This window comes from Leptonychotes weddellii, chromosome 12 (genome assembly GCF_054177405.1).
Source record: "Leptonychotes weddellii isolate Sample4059 chromosome 12, ASM5417740v2, whole genome shotgun sequence".
Taxonomy (NCBI): Eukaryota; Metazoa; Chordata; class Mammalia; order Carnivora; family Phocidae; genus Leptonychotes; species Leptonychotes weddellii.
Window position 1 is genome coordinate 39,338,495 of NC_138380.1, and position 18,704 is coordinate 39,357,198.

The 18,704-nt window shown below is 38.7% G+C and overlaps 1 long non-coding RNA gene across 1 annotated transcript in view; it reads right to left on the bottom strand.

Annotated features, from left to right (window-relative positions):
* Nucleotides 1-18,704, bottom strand: part of LOC102728382 (uncharacterized) — a 75,887-nt gene that overhangs the window by 41,442 nt on the left and 15,741 nt on the right. The window lies entirely within an intron of this gene.

Consider the following 18,704-nt stretch of genomic DNA (forward strand, 5'->3'; position numbering starts at 1 on the left):
TAGGGGGTGGGGTGGGAGGGATGGGGTGACTGGGTAATAGACACTGGGGAGGGTATGTGCTCTGGTAAGCGCGGTGAATTGTGCAAGACTGTTGAATCTCAGATCTGTACCTCTGAAACAAATAATGCAATATATGTTAAGAAAAAAAAAGAAGATAGCAGGAGGGGAAAAATGAAGGGGGGGAAATTGGAGGCGGAGACGAACCATGAGAGACGATGGACTGAAAAACAAACTGAGGGTTCTAGAGGGGAGGGGGGTGGGAGGATGGGTTAGCCTGGTGATGGGTATTAAAGAGGGCACATTCTGCATGGAGCACTGGGTGTTATGCACAAACAATGAATCATGGAACACTACATCTAAAACTAATGATGTAATGTATGGTGATTAACAGAACAATAAAAAAATAAACAATTAGGAATACTTTATACACATAAAATATATAAAAGAAGAAATGCTACAAAAGCTGTAAGAGCTCAGCAGAAGTATGTCAGCTCCCACCTCTGCCCTCATCTTGCTCCATCTCAGTAGCACGTAACAACGCTGACCTTGGAAACCCTCCCCTCTCTTGGCTTCCACGTGGCTACTTTCTCACAGTTTTCCTGTTACTCATTCTTTGGCTGCTTCTCCTCAATTTCCGATGTTGGTTGTTGCCCTTCTTCCCGAACTCTAGATGCTGGAAGGCCTCAAGGTTTAGCTGAGGCCCCCCTTCTCTTTTCTCTTTCCACATAACTGAGTCCATTCAGCTTTAAATACCACACAGAGGCTCTGTCCCCTGACTATCTCTCTGTAGCTCCGGCTTTTCCCCTGAGCTCCAGACACCCTGACATCCAAAAATGGGTGCCCACCCAGCCTCTCAAGTGGAACAGATCCGCACAGATCTTTTATTCTGCCCCCACGTAACCCACAGGCACACACACACTGTTCTTCCCTCAGACTTTCCCGTCCACTACTGTCCACCTCATTACTAAAACCAGCATTCCAGGAGTCCTCTCTGCTTCCTCACTTATCTCACCGCTTACACGTAATCCACCACCATGTATGCTAGCCTCTAAAATATGCCCTAGTGCTCTCTAATTCTATCTCTATGGCCACAACCCCAGTCATCGTTGTCTATTGCCTACACTTCTACAATAGTCTCGCTAGCTCTCCCCCCGTTTCCACTCCAGCTGTTTTCCAAATCATTCCCTAACAGTAGCCATAGTAATTCTTAAAAACACAGACCAGATCACATTATTTCCCTCCTTAAAACCACTCGATGGTTTCCCACTACTCATAGGATAACATCTAAACTCCTCACTATGGAATGTAAGGAATACATGACTTGGCTCTCCCTGCCACTCTTCCTCATTAGGATCGAGCCAGGGAGGCCATGTGTCTTTTAAATACACCAAGCCCTTTCTTCCCTCCAGGACTTTAAATTCTTTTATTTCTAGTTTTATTAAGGTATAATTGACAAATAAAATTGTAATTAAAGTGTGCAATGTGATGATTTGCTATACATACACATTATGAAATGATTCCCCCCATTGAGTTAATATACACATCACCTCACATATTTACCTTTGTGTGTGTGTGTGTGTGTGTGTGAGAGAGAGAGAGAGAGAGAGAGAGAGAGAACATCTAAGTTCCGATTTCTCAGCAAATCCAGGCCTTTAAGAATTCTATTCTACCAGCTCAGAGTGCTATGCCCCTGGTTCCTCATTTTTTCATCCGTCTGCTCACAGAATCCTTCCCCAATAACCCTGTCTACAGTAGCCTCCACCCCTAACTCTCTCAACTCCCTGTTTGTTTCAATGAACATAATACAACCCACAACTCTTGTTTAGCTGTACAGTGGTTATTGTCTGGCTTCCCCACTAGAATATAAGCTTCAGGAGGGTAGGAATGCTGTCTTTCCTCTTAATCAGCATATCCCAACGCCCACTATAGTGTCTGGAACATGGTGGTATTTTTTAAAATATCTGTTAAATGAACAAAAAATAGTCCTATTTCATGAATAAAAACTCCTTTCCCCCTTTTAAGAACTTATGTGTGTCCATTATGCTCCTAATATTATTCCCTGGGCCAAAAGATGAATTGTTTATAGATAGTGCTATTTAGCTTCATCCCAAATTTATATTTAAGAGACCACAGTATAATTTGTATAGTTTACAAGTCTGAAGGGGAAGAAAAAGAAGACAGTTAATATAATGAAACAAAGGAGAACTGAGCAAAGTTTAGAAATGGGAAGGTGGGAGCAGAAACGAAAGGGCAGACAGTTCAACTGAGATGAATATGAGGCTACAAGGTCCCTGAGGAAACAGGAAAACAGAAGAGGATACAATTCATCCACCAAATGTCTCTGGGATACCCACTGCATGACAGGCACTGAGCTGAGTATATGGTAGTAAATAACATAGACATGGTCCCTCTCCTCATGAAACTGATAGTACAGTGAGATAAATATTAAATAAATACACAATGAAGGTATAACTATGAACTATGTTTCATGCTATGAAGAAAAATCTGAGAGGTCATGAGCAAGAATGATAAGGGTCACAGAAGACCTCTCATGGGAAAGTGATCTATTACTTGGGATAAATTAGCTGGTGAGCATGTAGATCTGTGGCAGGGGGTAATTTCTGGGGGGTGGATAAAGGACAGTATTTGAGGCAAAGAGAAGAGCATATGCAAAGACCAGAGGCAGGAAAAATCTTAATGTGTAGAACTGAAGGGAGACTAATATGCCAAAGGAAGAAAGGGTAAGAGGAACTGTGGGGAAACTCCTGGCAGAGAAATGGATGGAGGGAGAGAGGAAGCAGAGTCCTGCAGGGCAAGGTGATAAGTCTGAGTTTCATCCTAAGACCAAGTATGTCTTCTGAGAAAGAACAGAAAGACAAAAGATGAATAAAATTGTAAAAATTTTAAATAAACCAATGGGAAATAGAGTTTGCTTTGGACAGCCTTGTTCTTCACAGTAGAGAAGGAATGATGGCTTCTGTACGGTTTGGAAGAGAAGAGGAAGGAGCTTGAGCAAAATCACAAGAATTAACTTCTGCTGGGAATGAGATAGAAAATCAAACAAAAACAAGCAAATAGAACTCTGATTAGCAGAGGAAGGCCCAGGTGAAATCACACAGCAAGAGAGGAAAAGAAGCACTTGGGTCAGTTTTATGATTAATTTTAGCAATAATTTCTGGTCCCAGAGTAGATCCAAGAAAAGCCAAAGATGTACTCAGGACTAGAGACTGACAAGGGATCTAGGATAGAAATTCATGAAGTTCCATAAGGCAGAGCAAAAAGGGCTAGTGAGAGGCAGATAGAGGTGGAGTAGCTATGTTGGAAAGTGGGGTTGGAAGGAGGAGTAGAGAACTAGGTGACAGGAAACTGGGAAAGAGAGGAGATAATGTTCAGGTGAATGATTCAATTCAAATCAAATTCACAAGGATATGTTGAGCATCTTCTGCATCCCAATTATATTAGATTCTAGGGATGAATTCTAGCAAAATGAATGACAGTCTCTGCCCTCAGAGATGTCACAGTCTCATAAGCTGATGTCAACAGAGAGTAAACATCTAATAATGACTGATGGTATAACGCAGAAATAAGAATAAACTCAAAATAAAAATAAGATGAAAATAATATGAAAATTGTATGATACAAAATGTTCTAATGATCACTATAAATATTTAGAAAATTTATTTATTAGGAAACCTTCTCAAGAATTACTTTGGTTTCTCTTCTAAAAATTGAAACACATTCTTTCATCAGAAAGCTTTAGGGGGCCGCCCCGCATCGGGCTCCCTGCTCAGCGGTAAGCCTGCTTCTCCTTCTCCCACTCCTCCTGCTTGTGTTCCCTCTTTCACTGTCTCTCTCTCTGTCAAGTAAATAAATAAAAATATTAAAAAAAAAAAAAAAGCTTTAGGGGCACTTGGGTGGCTCATTCAGTTGAGCAGCTGGCTCTTAATTTTGGCTCAGGTCATGATCTCAGGGTCATAGGATTGAGCCCCACATTGGGCTCCACGCTTGGTGGAGTCTGCTTGAGATTCTCTCTCCCTCTCCCTCTGCCCGTCCCCTGCTTGTGCTCTCTGTCTCTCTCTCGCTCTCAAATAAATAAATAAATCTTTTTAAAAAAAAGTGTAGCGCCCAAATAAAATATTAGTAATAACAAACTTAACTATAATATTATATAACTAAACAATTATTTTAACGAGTCACACAAGGCATCTGTCCCAAATAACGAAATATGCCCTCCCCCGATTTCACTAAATGAAGGAAAAGAGAAAGAGGCTTTAGTCGTAAGAAAGATATAGGCACAAATGCCAAATATTAATTGGCACTCTTTCCTCTTACCCTGACTTACTTTTTTGCATTGCATTTTCATTATCTGAAATTTGTTTCCCTGTGTATTGACTGCCCCCTACCAGAATGAAAGCTCCAAGAGGGGAGGGGTTGTGTTTGTCTAGTATATCACTACGCCCCTAGTACCCAGAACAGTGCCTGAAATTTAGTAAGTACCCAACAAATTTCACCTTGGAATCTCAATCATGGCTTGGTACATGATGTGTTTTTCAATGGAAATAATGAAGTGTGAAGTGTAAAATTTATGAATTGTTAAAATGTATAAATTATAAATGATTTTCCACAAGTTAACATGTTAATTTTAAGAAATTAAAATCTGGTGTTTTACCTAATTTTGAAAGATTTTTTTATCTCTTAAAAATATGTAAAACATGGAACATCAGGTAACTTACACAGTCACGTACACTGACTAAACATCTCTCTTGACAAGGTATGCTGTATTGAACTTGATTTTTTTCATTGAAACCCACCAGATTTCTATACGGAGCCCTTAATATTTGCCACTGCATTTGCTCATAACCAGAGAGCCAGTAAGCTGGAGCCTTGTATCCCTTGCCATGCTGTTCACCGGTACATTGTATTTGCTTCTTGTTTTATGGTTGCAGTTACTTCCAAGTTTATTTTTAACAAATGACAAAAGTATCTTAGAGCAACCAATATGCTAAATAAAAATCATCCTATTGGTATTAACATAAATCATGGCTTCTGAAAGCTAGAGAGTGACATCACTTTATTTTTTGGTAACATTTTCCACATGACACTGGGATATGGCTCTGAAAGCAGACTTGAAAGAAATATAAAAATTCTGGCAACCAAAATATTTATTTTTAAATAAAAAATTAAACCTTTTAAAAACTAAAAGCTACTTTTAAAAAAACATAGAGTTTAGACATATGTACAGAAGAATACAACTAAAGGTGTTTTACTTTTTAGAACTGGAGATTTCTATGCTCTAAGAACCACCAGAAATGAATCATTTTTCATTTTAATTTTTAATTGTTTAAGAATTACCCACATTATACATAAATCAGAAGGGATTGACTATTCCAATAATTTACTTGAATAAACACATTAAAAATGAGGTTTCTTTAAATAAAGTTTAGTATAAAAAGATTTTTTAAAAGGTTGGCAGCATGGACCTGGCTCCCCTCAGGATGACAATTCAAAGTGAAAGAACATTCTCTTGGGGCGCCTGGGTGGCTCAGTTGGTTAAGCGACTGCCTTCGGCTCAGGTCATGATCCCGGAGTCCCGGGATCGAGTCCCGCATCGGGCTCCCTGCTCAGCGGGGAGTCTGCTTCTCCCTCTGACCCTCCTCCCTCTCATGCTCTCTGTCTCTCATTCTCTCTCTCGCAAATAAATAAAATCTTAAAAAAAAAAATTATTAAAAAAAGAAAGAACATTCTCTTTACTTCCTAGGGCTGTTCAGTGTCATCAGAGTGTTATTCCTATTTTAGGGCAGGTGTATTGGCCCGAATTAAAAATGACTAAGACATAGGAATGGGTCAAACTGTATTGTCTGCCCTATCTATCTGTGGATAGTCTCATTATGCGTATGTTTTAAGTTTTTAAATGAAAATAACATTATATGAAATAAGTCTTAACGATTGTCTCATATAAGTCACTGATTGATGAATTGTTCTTAAGCACTTAAAATACTTTATCCAGCCACCCTAAAATCTAAAGAAAAATGAAAAACAATAAATACAACTTTAATACTATTCATCAATTTACACTGAAAGCAGATAAATGTATCCTTCTTATTGTTGAAGATGTAATTTCTTGGACAGATAGCTGATATTAGGAGTAAAACTTGAAGGGAAGAAAACAGGAAGTATGTTTGTTACAATTTTGAGGTGAACCAGTAAAACCTTACTGTTGAAGACAGAGCCACTGCAGTAGCCAAAGCTGATAGGGGGGGTTAAAGGTTGAGGGGAAGAAAACTAGACAAATTGTTACCAGTTTGTGGTGAATCTGAAGAAATCCCTTCACATTAGCAACTGCTGGAATAAATACGAATTTTTTCATCCTATTTGTTGATAAAACAACCCCAAACGTGAATAGAATATGTGAGAAAATTTCTTTTTTATAGAACGCACAGTCCCAGAAATAATTATCTTCCTGAGGGATGCTCCAGTGTACTGAGATGCTCTTTCTTTTGGCCAACATATGCAATTTTTAAAGATGCTGCAAATTACATAGAGTTAGGGTTTCTATTGTAATATTTTCTATCAGAAAAGACAGCTCACATTTAGAGCTGGGTGAGGGTAAGAATGGGCATTTTACAGATCCATCCATATGACATGACTAAAGACAGAGGCATAGTGATGTCCTTTAAAAGTTATGTAATTTATTTTTTTAATTTTTTATTTATTTATTTTTTATTTTTTAAAAGTTATGTAATTTATCACCCTGCTTTCAGGTAGGGTTTCTCCCAAATTATCTTTAAACTGTCGAGTATCCACATTAGTTTAAACATCTGCAAGAAAGGAAATTCCTCGAACTTCCCTGGTATTTGATTCCTGTGTTAACAGCCCTACTTCCAAGAACTGGCCTTTGGTCATCCCATCGTAATTAGTTACCAGCCAGCTTGTCTATCGACAAGTATTTGCTAAGTACACACAGGGAGAGTGTCGTTCTGTTAGGTCTTTGATGGTAGACCTTTCCCTATAGTTACTCCTAATTGCTTCTCTTGTCAAATGCAACTCTAATCCTGGTTCAAATATTCTCCCACTAAACTTCCATTAGTCCTATTATAGACTCCCTATTACAATGGATAAGAAGGAGCAGCCTATTAAAAACTGAATGTTTTCTTTATTTATACAATAAAGTTCGATGTTCAAAACAATTTTGAAATAGTATGTTGTTTCAAATCCAGGAGGTGTTATCTCAAAATTTCAAGTGAGGAAACTATGGCCTCAGAATAGTAAGTATCTGCACAATTACTAAATGGCTGACTTGTTCTTCCCAGAGTGGCTCATGCAAATCAACTTTAATTTGCCACCTCATCATTCACCCCTTCCTGCTTTCTCACGGATCATTATAAGACTTTACTTTTCCAAAACTCATCAGCTGCGTTTCACTAAATTTTCCTTTTTAAAAATTTCCATATATTCCCAACTTATATCTAGGTCCTCATTTTTTCTCTTCTTAAATACTCTTCAGTTTATCTATATTCTAGATTATTCCTCTGCCTCCTCAAAGTTTCCCATTTAACATGAATGCTGCACTTTAGCATTCTCATCTTGCCACCACCCCTTGACCTTCAAACACCTCTAAATATCATTTTTTTAAAAGATTTTTTACTTTTTATTAGAGAGAGAGAATACAAGCAGGGGGAGCGGCAGGCAGTGGGAGAGGGAGAAGCAGGCTCCCCACTCAGCAGGGAGCCCGATGCGGGGCTTGATCCCAGGACCCCGGGATCATGACCTCAGCCGAAGGCAGACGCTTACCCCTCTGAGCCACCCAGGCGCCCCTCTAAATATCATTTCTGAACAGAAGGAGAGAAAAGAAATAACAACCCAGACCATAGCCTACTTCTTCCATCTGCCTTCCTATGTTCCTTCCAGTTACAGAAGGATCTTTGCTTGGGCTTCTTCCATCCTTGATAGTACTGACATCATCTATTGTGGGGATTCCCTAAAATTCCCTCCTCCGGGACGCCTGGGTGGCTCAGTCGGTGAAGCGGCTGCTTTCGGCTCAGGTCATGATCCCAGGCTCCTTGCTCAGCGGGGAACCTGCTTCACCCTCTGCCTGCCGCTCCCCCTGCTTGTGCTCTCTCTCTCTCTCTGACAAATAAATAAATAAATAAAATCTTCTAAAAATTTTTTTAAAAATTAATAAAAATTTAAAAAAATTCCCTCCTCCCTATAGAATCCACTTCTTGTACCAGATTTGTGGTTCTGCATAAATCCCAAATCTAGTGTTTCCCTCCCTATGCACTCTCTCAGAGGTTTCATCCAATTGCAAAATTTTTTTTTTAGATTTTATTTATTTTTGCAAGAGAGAGAGAGTGCAGACACAAACAGGGGGGAGGGCGCAGAGGGAGAAGCAGACTCCCCGCTGAGCAGGGAGCCCCATGCAGGACTCCATTTCAGGACCCTGGGATCATGATCTGAGCCGAAGGTAGACTCTTAACGGACTGAAATTGCAAAATTTTAATGATGACTCTAAAGGTCAGGATACAAAAATCTACTTTTCAAGCTTCAGTATATCCCTTAAGCTAGAATTCCTCAGATCCAGCTGTTGACACACATCCCCTCTTGGATGCATCTCAAGTTCATTGTACTTGAAATGAAGCACATTATCAGTAACAAACAAAATTCACTTGCCGACTTAATCCGTTCCATCAATGGCAACTAAAAAACTTGATGGACTATCTGTATTCTCCCCTGTTTGTCACACTTCCCTTCATCCTTCATACCACGCTCAGATTAGTACTTCTAGAACACTGCTTTTTATATCACTTATAGCTTATGAACCTATACTAGCTCCCATCTGCATTTTGCTCAATCTCTTTTATCTAGCTTTTCAAGTTCTTATATCAAGTAGTGTTTACTGATCTACTCAAATAAATGTCTAATCTGAAACTTAGCCAGTTTACTTACAGACCCACATCTCCTTGCTCAGATCACTAACTCTATGTATATTATCTGCCATCACCCTTTTAAAAGTCCAAAACTTATTCTTAGTTTAAGACTTATCCTCTTTTATGAAAAGCTCCACTGATTCATTCTAAAAATGTAAGGTAAACCAATGTCAATTTCCTATTTTTGATACTATACTACAGTTATATAAAATGTCACCATTAGGGAAAGCTGAATGAAGGGAACATGGGATTCTATGTAGTATTTTTGCATCTTGTTGTATTATTCAAAATATTATAGATATTTTATATTATTTCAAAATAAAAAGTTTAAAAAATATAGAGTGGGCATCAACTATATATATGGCAGGCATAAGTGGGGTGCTGAGGTCACAAAGAAGAATACAATACATACTGAGCCTTCCATGCATGTTTACCTTCTATCTGGGAATGTTATGGACTGAACTGTGTCCTCCCCCAAATTCACAGACTGAAGGCCTAACCCCCAAAATGACTGTGTTTGAAGACTGGGCCTTTAAAGAGGTAATTAAAGTTAAATGAGGTCATAAGGGTGGGGTCCTAATCCAAAAGAACTGGTGTCCTTACAAGAGGAGGAAGAGGCACTGGGAGTGTACACATATAGAGAAAAAGGCCATGTGAGGACACAGATAATAGGTGGCCACCTGCTCACCAAGCAGACAGACCTCAGGAAAACCAAACCTGCCAGCACCTTGATCTTGGACTTCCAGTCTCCAGAACTGTGAGAAAATAACTTCTGTTGTTTAAGTCACCCAGCCTGTGGTATTTTGCTATGGCAGACTTAACAGACTAATATAGGAGTGAGGGATGAAGTAAAAATATTAAACTATGGTACCATATGATAAGCACTATAATAGCCATGTGCCCAGAGACCAAGGAGCACAGATGAGAGAGGGACTAGCACTGCCAGGAGGACTAGGGAATGTTTTGTGGAACATCATTTCAGCTGAGTCTTCATAAATTAGTGGTAATTTTGCCACCAGCCAAAGCCTGACTCTCTAAGCCAAGAAAATTACAGAAGCCTGCAAAGCATGGTGCATTTGGAAAATATTGAATACTGCAGTATTGGTAAAGAATCTTAAGGATGAAAGTGTAAGAGATAACAGCTAGAAGGATAATGTTGGTCTATTTCATAAAGAATGTGTACTTCAGGCTTAAGACTTTTGATTTAATGTGCTAAGTAATAGAGAGCTGTAGAATATTTTCAAGCAGGTAAGTAACATACTCAGGTCCCTATTTTTACAAAGAAACTCATACTCATGGAAAACTATGAATTCATTACAGATGTATGCAGATTTAGCTACAAAAAATACTCACTAAATTGTTTATCATACTAAAATCAGAAATTGTATATTTGACAAAAGGGGACTGATTAAGTATGTAGCTATTAAAATATGTATAGTATTTAATAATGCAATAATGATTTAATGAGTTTTTAAAGTGGGTTATAAAGTAGTAGGTTCAGTATGACCCAATTTTATAAAACAAAAGTATATATGCGAAATAAAAAACTGGAAAGATATGTATACACATACACACACATAGAATATATATATGTATATACACATACATAAATCTATATATAGCAGCATTTGTATCTATTTCAGGGTGGTCAGATTATTGGTAATTTTAATCTTTTTTTCCCCATCTGAATTTCCTAAATTTCTACAAAACATGTTTTATCTGTGTATTAAAGATATGAGTCATTTTTTAATAACTTCATTAAAACATAATTTACACTTTTAAAACATATATTCAGTGGTTTTTAGTACATTCACAGAGTTATGCAGCCATCATGCAACCTAATTTTAGAATACTTTTCTCACCCAAAAGGAAATCCCATACCCATTAGCTCTCACAAGCCATTTTTCCACCCCTACCCCACCCCTAGCCCTATGCAACCACTAGTATACTTTCTGCCTCTCTGAATTTGCTATTCTAGACATTTTATATGAATGGAATCATATAATATATGGTCTTTTGGACTGGCTTTCTTTCACTTAGTATAATGTTTTGAAGATTCATCCATGTTGTAGAATATTTCACTATATGGATGTGCCACATTTATTTATCCATTCATCATTGATAAATATTTGGATTGTTCCCATTTTGAGCTATCATGCTGCTATGAACATTCATAAGTTGTTTGTTTTTTATGGTAGTACTAAAAATAAAGGAGGAATGTTAATTCAAGAAGACTACTGGTAGGCCATTTTAATAGCAATAGGAGACAAGGGCATTAAGTAAGGTAATAGCAGTGTGGACAGTGAAAAGAGATACATTTGGGAGGTGACACCATCAAGTTTTGGTGATTGACTGAACATGAGGAATAAAGGAAACAGAGGGTCAAGGCTGTTCTGAGGCCCCTGGCCGGGACACTGGGTAACATCATCCACTGAGATGAGACATGCAGAAGGAGGTGAGGTGCACTCAGGCACATAGAAGTGGAGAGGCCTGTGGGATACTGATGGAGACACATGAAACCTGGAAGAGAAGCTAGACAGAAAGATACAAACAGAAATCATGGAATGCAGGTGGTAGTTGGATGAGACTGTCCAGGATAGCATGAAGATGGAGTACCAATGGTCGAGAGACAGAAAAAGGGACAAGAAGCCACAAAGCAGACAGGAAAAGACAGGCCTGAGGAGGACAGGGACAGGTTCCAATAGTGAAAGAAAAGCCAAGTAATAAAAATGTTCTAAGGAAATAGTCTCAGTGCAAAAGGGTATAGAGCAGCCAAATGAGTTGTAGGCAAAGTGTTCACCAGATTTAGCAATTATGAGGTCACTCATGGAAAGGTGAAAAAGTTACTTAGAGATCAATAACTGGCATAATTTCGCCTACTTTGAGAGAGGAGATGAGATGGGATGGAGGCAGAATCCATAACCTGGCTGCACACATTTATACAAGGAGTCCTGGGCGGGAAAGCACTTGGGCTCATTTATCAGGATGGAAATATAAATAAGCCCCATAAACACATGATCATTGCCTTTGAACAACTTATTTCCTTTTGGGAATAAAAAACCATTAATTTTCCTGGTTTATGAAATGAGTCCTAAGGTTTTTCCTTACCACCATTTCTGATACAATTACAGTTGTTTTCTTGGTAGTACTTTTGATCATGGTCCCTTCTGATGAGTTATATACATTTTTTGTAGGAAAATGTACACAGTATATGGAAAAGAAAGAATAGGAGGATACTCGGTGCCTGTAACTCCACCACCCAGGGTAATTACCATTAACACGCACCTTGGTTTATATGCTTCTGGACCAGATATTGAGAAGTATGTAACTGAAGCTCAATCTTTTGTTTCCTGCCTTTGCTGACTTAGAATGACCTATCCTGCCTCCACATCTATGTATCTACCTTTATTTCCTTCTGTGTTTTGTGATCTCATTTTTTTATATTTAAATCTCTTAGCTATCTGAAATGTGCTGTAGCACATGGTATGGACTAGGTAATCTATTTTTTTTCTCCAAACAGCGGGCCAGTTCCTAGCACCATTTTTAAACTCACCCTGTCCTCTCGCCATTGCTTTGAAATGTCACAGAAGCACATGAGGTCTGAGTTCAGATTAGCACATTCTAAATTCTTATATATTTAATTGGCAGAGAGGGAGGTAGATTTTCCTGCTTATAGAAGTTCTGATTATCCCAAATGTAGTCACAGAAAAGCAAAAGCATAACACAAAGATATTCACTCAAAAACTAACAGACTACTTATAAAATTAGTTTCTCCTCAAGTATCTTTCCACATTTAACACTAGATGAATCCCTGGCTGCTATCAACTTTTTACATGGGTCCATCTCTCACCAACTGTTGTAAATTGTTGCAAATACAGCATAAATGGGCTGCAGAGGGAAATTATAAATCCTGCAAACGACGCAAGATTTAAAGCAGCTTAAGTGTCATTAGAGATGCAAGGACAGTGACCAGTGAAAATCTGGCAATCATTCCAATTAATCAAGAGAAGAAAACTGACCAGAGGATGACAGGATAGATGTTTCTGGAGAAAATGATTTGCATATGAAAGGATTAAGAAAGACCCCACCTAGGGAAATGGATGATGCCTTGGAATATTTTTTCCTAAAAAGGACACTCTCTTTGTAAAGGTGCTTATAAGGTCAAATGTGAGTATCTATCAACATGCCAAAAACAAACAAAAACAAAAATCACACAAAATTCTTTCATTGTTGTCTCTAAGAATTAGCACATAATTGTAGGCATAACATAAATTTTGGCAAATACATGATAAAATAAACTTACTATTAATTTTAACTTTAACTTATTTTTCAACTGAACCTTTTTATTTTCCCAAATAAAAACAATAAAATGTTGGCTCCAGTTTCAGGTAGTCTTCTTCTAATACCAATTAGTCTCAAACCTTCCAGACTTTAATCAATTTTGAATGTTCTATTTGGTGTATCAAGCTCCCTTGTTGCAACTGCAACACTGTCATTCAGTGTTACTTTATAATAAGTATCCCAAAAAGGCAAATTTTACACTCTTCTTTTTTAAAATATCCTGTCTGATCTTATATTTTTTTTCTCTTGTAACTCTAGAATTCTTTTATCAAATTCTCACAAGTGCCTTTTAGATTTTAGATTAGTATTTATAATAATTATTAATAGAAACTCACATTTAGTGAGAATTTGCTGTGTCAAGCACTTACTCAGCATTTTCCAAGTACTATTATATTTAATTTGGCTAAAAACTCTGGTAAAGTACCGTTATTATTCCTATTTATAGTTGAAAAAAATTGAGAAGCCAACAAGCTAAGAAACTTGTCCTATATTATATATCCGCTGAAGGACCAAGCTAGCTTCATGTACTTCTGAAGTCAAAGTCCACTTCACAATAGCACAGCTGACCCTTGATCAATGCAGGGGTTGGGAGTGGCAACTCCCTGTGCAGTGGAAAATCCATATATGACTTCTGACTCCCCAAACACTTATTAAGATGACTGGAAGCCTTACCAATGACATAAACAGCTGACCAGAATACATTTTGTATGTTGTCTATCTTATATATTATATTTTTATAATAAAGCAAGCTAGAGAAAAGAAAATGGTATTAAGAAAATCATAAGGAAGAGAAAATACATGTACAGAACTGTACTGTATTTATCAAAAAAAAAAAAAAAATCTGCATAGAAGTGGACCTGTGCAGTTCAAACCCATGTTGTTCGAGGATTGACAGTATTTACCATTTTGGAACTCACTCCTTTTTGAAACAAAAATGAACAAACAGATTCAGAAGCTATTTAGTAATTTTTCCTGAGGCCTTTCCTATGTTGAATTTATCTAAATTTCTTAAATGAAAGACTTCAAACTTATAAAAATTCAAATAAAGTGTAAAATCAACAGCTAGATCACACTGACAGTATGAAAGTAAACACCAAATGCCTTACCAAGCATCTAAGTGAGACCTGAGAAAGCTAAATTTAAATGCCACTGAAATGGGTCATTTGGAAGAAGCCTCAAAATAACATCAACCCTTAAGGCAAAAAGGTCATTAACTCAAATTTAAAATACTAAAAAGTGGGAGTTTTAAATATACCTCCGCAAAGGATAGAATAGATACCTTATTCAAATTTTTACTCTCTATTTTCTCCTACCCACTTAATATAGTAAAAATGTACAAAATACTAATTTTGGGGTGGTCCATATCACATCTCAGAGTAAGTTTTCTGACCCATACCTGTAAAAAGGCTCATCTTATTTATCAAACTGTCTTTGCTTTCTTCTTCCACCCCAAATTGGCTTCCTTAAGGCCCAGGAATCCAGCAGTGCCAAAGCAAATACAATTGAAGCTATGGCCCACTGGAACTTCTGATTCATTTGATCACATTAAGAGAACAGTCTCTTGAGGCACTTGACCAGCCTAGATCGTCCTTAAGCCTTTTTCTCTGCTCAGCTTGCTGTGCCTGCCCTGCTGTGGGGCCCACACCATCTGCTCTCCAAGCTTCCATTTGATGGGCCATCATAACCCCCTCCACTTCTTGCGGGGCAAAGCATCACTTAGACACATGAGGGTTAAAAACCCATACAGACGGGGCACCCAGATGGCTCAGTCAGTTAAGCATCTGCCTTCAGCTCAGGTCATGATCTCAGAGTCCTGGGATGAAGCCCCGAGTCAGGCTCCCTGATCAGCGGGGAGTCTGCTTCTCCCTCTCCCTCTGCCTCTCCCCCCACTGGTGTCTCTCTCTCTCGTGGTCCCTCACTCTCTCTCAAATAAATGAAGTCTTTGAAAAAAAAAAATGAAAAAAACCCCATACAGAAATGATAAAAAGCTCCAGTATTCATGAGGTTAAAATGACTCGTCTCCAAATACCATAAGTTAGGCCCACCTATGTATGCATTAAGTTTTACATATGTGCTTGAGAGAGTCAAGTCTTCACTATAATTAGGGCCAGTAAAATATCATCCTAGACACTGAGGTCATAAAAGGAAGCCTCTGGCCATCTAAGGTAAATCTTCCAGCCTCAAGCACCTACAGGGACATAGCAGGTAACAAACGTGTATAAGAAAGCCAGGTAGGTATTCACATTTCAATTTTTTTTAAAACATCACCCTGGTGGCTTTCTGTGACTCTTGCTCTAAGGGGATGTATACAGCTGAGGTTAGAGAAAGGACATTTAATGAAAGTGCAATATTCCCCAGCAGAAAAAAATGTGAATCCAGAGCTACAGGTAGGAGACAATTAAGTTTGATGGTTCTACAATTAAAAAAAGACATATACCCAGAAAAGGGTGAGCTAAATCTTGATAGAGCATCTGAAGGTTTATAAAGGCAAACAGGAGAAATGTGAGGCAAAAAGTCCATAAGGTCATTCCCAGTGGGAAAGATTTTCAAACTCTGGATGCCAGGGAGGATGTTGTCATCATGGCCTTTACTGGAGCAAAGAAAGGGCACATCCAAGGTGCTGGGCTCATAAAGTCATGAGGCTAGAAAAGACCAAGGGTTTTTTATTCTGAGATGTTTATCCATCTACCATTTAATAGGGAACATGGTAAAATGACACACACTCCTGCCTTGTAATACCAACCACTAAGTCACTTCATCTTCCTAGGCCTCAGTTACTTCAGCTGTTAAGGGAGGGAGGTGAACCGGATGATTTCTGAGTTCCTGCCCAGCTTTTAAAAAAAGATCATGTCTGTGAAAAATGCTTGTAGGCTTATGCGTTCAGTAACCCACTCCTTTCTAATATGCCACTTTCCCTTTGTGTATTCTGAAACAACTATTACAGCTACACTAACACTGTAAATTGCACAATTACTGGCTTGAAGTAGCACAGTATTTCTTATTATCTCTGTGATGATGGGGATCATGGCACCTACGGAGATAATAAAAATGAAGTGCAAAATAAAGATCAATCTTTAACATATTCCTCATAGCAAAGAAAAGACACTGTATGAAACTGTTTCTGCTCTTTTCCTCCCACACTGCTAGACTGATTTGAGTGAAAAGAAGGCCAGATCAAGAACTGCTTACACAGAAGGAAGCTCAGGCTGGAAATGTGTTTGTACCACTATGGGCTGTGTGGTCCAGAGGGAAGCACAGTGGGCTAGATTTGGATTCTAGACTGAACCCTTCTGGTCACCATATAACTCTGGGCAAGATATTTAGCTTTTCCTAAATCCGTTGTCTGTTTACAAAACAGCAATAACTCTACATGTTTCTTCTACCTCAGAAATGTGCTAAGTATAGAAATAAGTGTGTGAAAAATTTGAGTTCTAGGGAGGAAATGTATTATAGGCAATAATGGAGCATGTTAATGACAGAGAGCACTGATTTAACAATTTTTTAAAACTCACTACCATAATTAGATCAAAGCAAGCAGGACAGAGTCACTCAACTAGAGTCAAAAACTGGGTCAAGTAGAAGCAATGAAGACTTTGACAGAGCAGCACAGATGCACAAAGCCTCAGTCTCCCCAGTGGACCGACCTCGGCTAGACTGGGCATGAGAGGCACAGACCTGGCTTATAGACTCCTGGTTTGTGAACAAATACATTTTCTATCTACGTGCATTTTTTCATTTCTCCCTCCCTCCCTTCTCTTCCTCTTTGCTGTGCCCCTTCCTTCCACACATCAAAAATTCTGCCCTGAGGGCTTATGTGGACATAGCCCTCAAGATGCTTCTGAACCTAGTTATTTAAACAAATGACTAAAGTTTCATAATCAATAAATGTGACTAAGGGAGCATCTGTTCTCTGCAGGTGTCAAGGTCTTTGCTCACAGCATTGCCACTGGCTATTCTCGAAGAGGCTCGGGCAGGGAGGCAGAGAACAAAGCGCAGGGTTGCCCAGGCCTGCACTGACCGGTAGGTATGCCAGCCAGTCAGGGGGCCGCTCCCACCTCTTTCTTAAGTGTTCTCTTTTATATATTTGTCCTTCTCCCTCAAGCTTCCTTTGTTTTTCTAATTGGCAAGGAAGGAGGGAGAGCCATGTACTGAGTGCTAATCATAGTAAATATTTTTCATTTACTATCTCATTAAGCCTAAATATTTATTTCTTACAAATATAATCCTGTAATAGGGGACAGAAGACAGATGAGTAGAGGCCAAAGGACCAGTTGGGAGGATGTGAACAAGGCAAGAGGAAGAGGGCCTAAATTAAGACAAACTATATTAGAACTGTTTCTATGTGGAAAGACATTTCTATTCTGAAATGGTCATATTAGAAAATTCTTTTGGAATAAAAGTTAGGTTCTATCCAAGTGTAAATAAGGTAAAAAAAGATTTCAAATCATGGAATATAGCCACCCATGATGCCAAATCAACTATTCCCCCCCATGTATATCTGTAACAATGGTAAGAATTACAGCTTTACTTTTTGAGTGTGTCTCAAGCCCAAACATTGTGCTAGGTGCTTTACAAACATTTAAGGCCCCAGTGACAAGGAGGGCATTATTATACCTACTTTCAAAAGGAAGAAACTAAGACTCTGGAAAGTTAACTAACATATCCAGCGTCATATAAGCGGTAAGGGATAAAGGCAGGACCCAAACACTGGTCTGTCTGCCTCCAGAGTCTGTCCTTATTAGATTATGCTATGCTGTCTCCATGTTTATCTTTTTAAGTTTTTGCTTGCATTCCTTTTTACTTCTAGGAATGCTGATTGAGGGGAAAAGGAAGCAAGAGGAAGAGCATCAGCATGCGGGGGAGGGGCACATAAGGCATGTGAGAAGGAAGAAGAGAAAACCATATCACTTCTCATACCATGGTCCTGGCTTTAGAAGGAAATAGATACTACAGCTGTTGCACTGAATTAATGCATTTACTTTATGTTCTTTGCTGTTGCCGTAAGACAGACCACTAAGAGGGAAGAAGGACATGGGAGCTGCTGCCCCCAAGGGACCCAAGTGTAGCACCATTGATTGCTTAGCCCTTCTGACCATGGAAAGGGCTGACCAGGATGCCCATGGCCAGCACTTACTGCTCATGTTGGGGCAAGCTGGATCTCTCTCTACCTTGGCCTGTAGGTGCCATGTCTCTGCAGCCTGTTCACATCTCCTGATCCGTCTTTTTCTTTGTCTCTTGCCCCCCTTATTCTGATGACCACAGTCCAAGCAAACAGCAGTAGGGATGGGACTCACTCATCTGGATTACATTAGCTGCTTGTATTATGCTATTTACATTTATGAAATATGGTATCGCGAGACCACATTTAGTAAAACTTTTTCTTAAAAATAGTTTTATTCTCTAATCCACTTTTTATTGGTTAGAAGCAAAACAAAA